Source organism: Vespula vulgaris, chromosome 8 (assembly GCF_905475345.1).
Source record: "Vespula vulgaris chromosome 8, iyVesVulg1.1, whole genome shotgun sequence".
Taxonomy (NCBI): Eukaryota; Metazoa; Arthropoda; class Insecta; order Hymenoptera; family Vespidae; genus Vespula; species Vespula vulgaris.
The window spans coordinates 1,225,004-1,232,273 of NC_066593.1; the positions used below are offsets into that span (position 1 = coordinate 1,225,004).

Sequence of the window (7,270 nt, forward strand, 5' to 3'; positions counted from 1 at the left end):
CTCGACAGTCTCGACACTCGAATCGCTCTGCTTCCTTTGAAGCATAATCAAGCCAGTGGCGATAGCTGTGGCAGACAATAATCGGCTAGCTTACCACCGGTTAGTGGCTAAATCGGAAAAGTTTCTGCCGCCTTCGAAGGTTCGCCAAGAGTGAACGGACGAGGAGGAGAGGAGAGCCGGAGGAGATGGAGGATATTCTCTACTTCCTCTTGGAACTGTCGGCAACTCGGATTAGTTTTAAAGTAAGAGTATGCTTTAGTTTGCCCTTCTTCGCCACCTCTCCTCTACCTCTTTGCCATCCGTTCTCTCTCTCTCTCTCTCTCTCTCTCTCTCTCTCTCTCTCTCTTTCTCTCTCTCTCTCACTCTCATATCTCTTCGACCGTGACTCGAGAGCGGTTTCACGACATCTTGACAAACTTCCTCTATTTCATCCTCCTTCTGATTCCTTCTCTATGATTTCGTTGCTTCGGGATTCTAGAGGAATATATCGTCCCTACTAGCTATCTCGACCAATCTTTCTACCTAGTAGCTAGCTAGTAGCATACCGACTTTTCAACCGTCCAATTATAGTCGTTTCAGACTACTGCTCTTGACATTTGTGCAACGTATTCAGAATAAAATCTTACGAATAACGTAAGATCGCTAGTAAGATCGACTCATAGACTTCAGGAGGTTCTTTTCTTTTCTTTTCTTTTCTTTTTTTCTTTCTTTTGTCTTCTTTATTTTTCTCCTCTTTCTTTTTCATACTTTTTTTTTTATGTTACGGGATGGAGGGGTAAGGGATGGAGAAACATTGTCCGATATATGATTATTACTTTCTCATGATCTTCTTCTTCTTCTTTCTTTCTTTCTTTCTTTCTTTTTATTTAATGTGAAATTTCTTTCCACTTTGACAGATCCATTAGTTATGCACGCGAGCAGGAAGAACTTTTGCGGAAATCAATTTCCACAAGCCATAACATTATTTCAGTATATAGTATGTAGTATATGTTATATACATTTATATATATATGTGTGTGTGTGTACACAATATATGTTTGTATATAAGTTTAACGAGTTTCCCTCCCTCTCTTTCTTCAAGTATGTACATAGACATATCTCTGGGCAGCCGTCTTTCTCTATTCACTCGCAACAATGTTGATCGAACGAACGGATAATTCTCGTAGTCGTCCGAGAAATGAAATCGCGTGCAACCGCGAAGTTCGAGCTAAAAACGTGTTCATACACATATGCAGGTATATATCATGTCAGATAGCTAAGACGAGGAAAATCAAAAATTCCATTAAGAAAAATCCTTTCTTTTTTATCTTCGAATCGATCTTCGTTATCGCGATTAAATTGAAATTTCTAAGAAAATATTATACATAAATATATATATATGTATGTATGTATGTATGTATATACATAGAAATTGGATATAGACCGTGGAAAAATCTTCCAAGAATTCAGTAGATTCTTATAGATTTGATTTTTAATGGAACTCGTTTGATTTTAGATCCCTCGAAACGTTTTCGTTTCGTCGAACGTTGCATCGCGGAGCTTAACAGAGGGGAAAACGTTGATCATCTTGGAATGAAAATTGGAAGAATGCTCTTAGTTCGGTAGGTTTTTCACGAATGATATTTATCGAAAAGACGAAAGAAGAAAAGCCCCGGCTCGTTTCCTTCGATCCTTTTCTTCTCTTTCATAAAGCAGTCGTTGGAAAGGCGTAAAGCTCCGTATTTATGAGATTACTCTTGAAAGGGTCGATCCATTTTTAGAACGCTCTCTATGGCATACAGGAGCACCTTATTATCTGAAAATCCAGGGTACCAGTAGCGTCGATAGGTACCCTTACCGTTTATATAGACGTGCCTTTTTATCGATCCCTCCATTTTGGCATTTACCGTGGCCGTTTTCCTTTTTCCACTACCGTTACATGAAAGAAGGACCAAAGTATTGATATGAATATTTGAAATCGGTCTATATATAACTGGACGATGAATAATTTCAACGAATCAATGTCGTTTACAAATCTATTTAATCGTTTCAATATTCAAATAACTAGCTGGTAATATCCTCAAGAAAAATTTTGATATTGCCTTTCCCTACGAACAATAACGATCTTATAACGGATAAGGAAAAGTGCTTGGTGGTTGGTTTAAGTCACTCGATATTACGTATTCATCTTAAGCTATACGTTACGTTATTATACTCTTGGAGAGCTCTAAAGGATGTGGACACGCCTTTCGTACGTACAAATGGTCTCCGGCTTCTAAAGGATAATCCGAAGTGACGAATGAAATTATATGTGCAAAGGATGACTACCGTCGGTGGTTGGAGTAAGAAAAGATCTTTCTTCTCTTTCTTTTTTCTCACCCACCTCTTACTTTTTAACGCTCATTCATTCCTTCCTTCGTTCGTTCATTCATTCATTCATTTATTTATTTATCCCTTTTCCTTTTCCAACAATTTTTCCTTAAAACTATAATATTTTTCATTTCTTTTTTCCCCTTCTAAGCTCCTAAGAACGAGAATTCTTTCGTTTCTTTCTTTTTACACAGATACACAGGTATTTAAGATGGTTAAGGAAACGATAAAAAAAAAAAAAACAAAAACAAAAAAAGAAAGAGGACTTTTCACGAAGAATTTTTTCTTCTCGAATCCGCAAAATCTAACGCGACTACTCGTTCAGACCTTTTGGTCTTTCTCCAAGCTAGGCAATCGTGCCTGACGTCTTCACGGTCGGTGCTTCGGATGCATTAGTATGCCGGCGTCGCACGTACGGCTAGGACTATACGAGGCCCCTAGCACTCGAGTATTATTCTGAAATATGACGCCAAATACCATTCGCCTCGGGTTACAGCGGAACGCGTTTTCTCCGACGCCTGGACGAGTTACGATTTCGCATAACCGCGTGCCATTCGCTTACAACGGTATGCCAGACTGTTGCAAGATAGAAAGAGAGAAAACGAATCGACTGTTTTCCTTCTTTTTCCTTCTTTATTCTTTATTTTTCTTTTTTCTGTTTTTTCTGATCCACGAGAATTCGATATAAGTAAATAAATAACGTAGCAAGTATTTGGTAGGAAAATATTTGGAGAGGCAAGTATCTCGTAGATCGTAAGGTGACGAATCGGTTGACCGTCGATGTTTATGTTTCTTTTATACTTTATTATTTCTCGTATTTAGTTTAACGCGCTACGACGCAGTCTTTACTACGCCGTGGCAGAGTCAACATCTCGAAGGAGGTCTTCTCGTCTAGGAGGTTTAATATTTTATTTTATTCTTATCTTTTGATTTTAACCTATTTTATTTGAATCTTAATTTTTCTTTTATTCTCTTTGCATGTTCTTTATATCCGTTAACGACGCATCATTATTATTATTATATATGTATATATATATATCATAATTATCATATTGATTATATAACAACTATAATTGTAATCAGATTATTATCATACATGTACATTTATAAGTATATTATATATATATATATATATATATATATATATATATATATATATATATATCTCATAATTATCATATTGATTATATAATAACCGTGATTGTAATCAGAATTGTAAGCTACGAATATTTAAAATAGGTTATTTATTAAATCGTTTATTTTAGATAATGCGTAATAAGAACAGCGTGAAAGATAATGAAAGGTTTTTCTTCGATAAGTCAATACGATACACGTTATTAATACTATATTAGATATCTACGAAAAAAGTATATCTTATCGCGTAACAAATTCGAGACCGAATCGCGTAGACGATTATATTATGCGTAACTTCTCGCCATTTTCTCTGCTTAATCTCGTTGGAATTAGATTATGTAAATATCCATGGCCGTTTCGCTTGCCAGCGAAATATTATTCCTGACTCGAGAGTTCTTTCTTTATTCCTGGCATCCTCTCGCCCTTCGTCCTCGGTTTCCCGCCCTTCGCCCTTCGTAATTAGCATAAGCATTCGTCCTTGTTTATCGCAATACTATTTTCTTTCGAAATTATATTTTTGTACTTTGCAATATCGCTCTCTGACTTTTTCACGGCTGTTCTAAACGTTTTAAGAGAGAAAGAGAAAGAGAGAGACAACGATTTAAAACATCTGTCGTTTATTTCTTTCTTTCTTTCTTTCTTTCTTTCTTTCTTTCTTTCTTTTATCGTTCCTCCCCTATAAGCGAAACTTTTTAACATAGACATGAACGTCGGTAGTATATTATTTCCAGAATCAATTTCTAAGGTGTTAATGAGTAATTCACTTTATAGCTTTCCTACGGGGAATATAATCAAGACGATGAAAATTTGTGTTTACAGGCATATAAACGCGTTATTTCACGTTACGCACGGCTCTTAAATTTTAAGATCGTAAAATAATAAGAGAAGGAAATGTAGGTATAAACCTATCTAATAAATAAGATAATGTTTCGATCGATAATAAATCGATTTTTAATCGCGCATATAGAAGAGAAATATAATTCGTTGAGAGATAAAATCAAGCGGATTGGATTTTCATTGATCGTTATCGTTATTGTTATTGTTTATATCTACGTACATATGTATTTGTCGAATGAACTCACGTTGAATGAAATCATCTGTTGTCGGTACGTTTCCATTAAACGACCTTACCTTACGATCTCTTCATTTTTTCGTGTTTACAAACTCTTGAGAATCTAGATGAACGTATTTACGGATCATCGTAAGTACGTTTATCTAGATCGTAGTACGTTCATCATCGGTCTTGATCATTGTACCGACGATCGCGTCAGAGTTCGCGGAGGAGAGATTTATGAAAGATCAAGAGACTGATCTTTTGCACGGGCAACTCGTTCCTCACGTGCAATTATCAGGCAGATAATGTTTAACGACCACGTGGCACGCAGTATACAACGCGCTTTGCAATTTATAGTTGGTACGCTCTAAATTACAAGCTGCGTGTCTAGGATCGAATTTCTTTCTTTTTTTTTTCTTTCTTTTCTTTCTAGTTTCATTCTTTTTTTTTCTCTCTTTCTCTTTTATTTTTTTTTCTTTTTTGTTCTACGAGCGCGTTGACTATGATAAAAAGGATAGGAGCTAGAAAAGATTCAAAACTAGACAAGATAAACTGGTCTCCACGCGTAAGTATAGTAGCCGATTCTCGATTATCACGATCCTTCCAGAGAATATCTCTATCGTCGAGAGAGAAAGACACACGCACACATTCACACACACACACACACAACATTATCCTTCGAACGTACTCATTTATATTCGAATAATTTATTATCGCGTTGAGCGTTGACTCGAACGTTTTTATATCGAATTTTTCAACGTTCAGTCGAGAGGGAATTATCAACCGACAGTCATTGCGTTTAAACGCAGATTAAAAATAAAAGATAATAGAAAATTATAAGAGAGAAACGTACGTATGATGCGCGCCGTTCGCTTAGCATAGAGCCGAAGGATTCTGCTTCATTGTGTGTGTGCATTAGAGATATAAAAAAGGGGGAAAGAATGAATGAAAGAATGAAAGAAAGAATGAAAGAAAGAAAAGCTAAAGATAAAGAGGGAGATAGACATAGAGATAAAGAAAGAGAGAGAGAAAGAGAATATGAAGATGGGGTCACGGAAGTGGCAAGACTCGAGTCATACATTTACCTTCTCGAACGAGCGAAAGCTTGTCGATTCATCGGCGTTTAAACGTTCAAAGCGCATCACGAAAGAAAAGTTAGACGAGCATTCGTTTTCTTTTTTTTTTTTCTTTTTTCTTTTTTTTTTTTTTCTTTTAAGCGTCAGAACGAATATCTATATCCGTGATGGTCTATCCTACTGCGAAGGGAACCAATTTGAATGTAAGTACTTGGATGATATCGTTTGAATACGATTTATCGTTTAAACGATTGGATTTTTATTTCAGACATTTCATGGAATTTGACGAACTCGACGAGTCGTTTCGATTAGGCTCAGCTGTTCCATCCGAAGACATTTATTATGGAATCAAATTGAATCGTGTCGAGAAAGAAGCTTCCTTCTTTTTTCTTTTTTTCTTTTCTTCTTCTCTTTTTTCTATTTTCATTTTCTTTTTCTTTTCTTTTTTTATATATCCCCCTTCTCGTTATTCGAAGGATAAAATACGCTTACGGTATCTCCTCCTGTCTGTCGTAATGGACGATCGAAGGGAGCTTAACGCAAGAGATCGACAAGCTCGTTCTGAACAAAAAAACAAGAGAAAAAAAATATATATATATATATATCGAGAGTTCTATAATTATAGGATAGGAATGGATTTACTGTGTTCCATGGCAGAATATTCTCAGAGCCGAATTCTACGAACGTGTTTTTTTGGATACACGTTGAAAAAGAAAAAGAGGAAAATTTTCGTTCAATCATGCACAGAGCTTGCATTTGCAAAAAGTGAAATAAATAAATAAAAAAAAGAGAGAGAGAGAGAGAGAGAGAATAAAAGATAAAGAAAGTTTATATTCGTTGAAATTCGCTTTTGTATTTGTACATATTTTTATTTGCTTATATTCTTATTCGCTTTATTATTCTTATGTTCTTATCGTATTTCATATGCCTCTATGAATGAAATCGTTTGGAAACAAAGAGAAAGAGAGATAAAGAGAGAGAGAGAGAGAGAGAGAGAGAGAGAGAGAGAGAGAGAGAGAGAGAGAGAGAGAGAGAGAGAGAAAGAGATTAAAATAACATTAATTCGTGACGAATTGAAAACGAATAATTAACGCATTGATTGTTTCGTGATAGCTCAATAACCGCTAATGTCGGCCAACGTTCTAATAATATCGTTGCATCAAGCTTCAATAAATAGATCAAAGACTGTATATACGTGTCATTTATATGTATGTATGTGTAGACGTTTTCTGCTCGTTAAATAAAAGAGTGGAAATTCTCGCAGTATCGAATGATTTAAATCAAGTATCTCGCAATCTCGGATTTCTCTTTACATCGAGAGAGATAGAAAAAAAGATGGAGGGAAAGAAAGAGAGACAGAGAGAAAGAGAGAGAGAGAGAGAGAAAGACGATGTATCTCGTTTACATCGATTTGCAGTAAACCTTATTTGTCGGCTTGAAGCTCTTATTAAAGAGCTGTGAGTCCTGGAAGAACTCTTTTTCTTTTCTAAAGATGATAACCGGCTTTGAAACTGAACACGAAACTGGGCCGTAGCGCTTTCAGGGAGCGCAAGATGGGAGAGTGCTTTTCATTAAATTGCTAATGATTTTATGAGAAATAGAGAGAGAGAGAGAGAGAGAGAGAGAGAGAGAGAGAAGCAAAGATATAAAAAGAAAA

General features: G+C 35.8%; 2 protein-coding genes across 11 annotated transcripts in view; one reads left to right on the forward strand and one right to left on the reverse strand.

Annotated features, from left to right (window-relative positions):
- LOC127065470 (CCR4-NOT transcription complex subunit 6-like) overlaps positions 1-7,270 on the reverse strand; it is a 519,140-nt gene that overhangs the window by 40,757 nt on the left and 471,113 nt on the right. The gene's annotated exons all lie outside the window — the stretch shown is intronic.
- LOC127065493 (uncharacterized) overlaps positions 3,209-7,270 on the forward strand; it is an 80,100-nt gene continuing 76,038 nt past the window's right edge. Inside the window, exon 1 of the mRNA XM_050997920.1 lies at positions 3,209-3,247. The gene's annotated coding sequence lies outside the window, so the exon portion shown is untranslated. The remainder of the gene's footprint in view (positions 3,248-7,270) is intronic.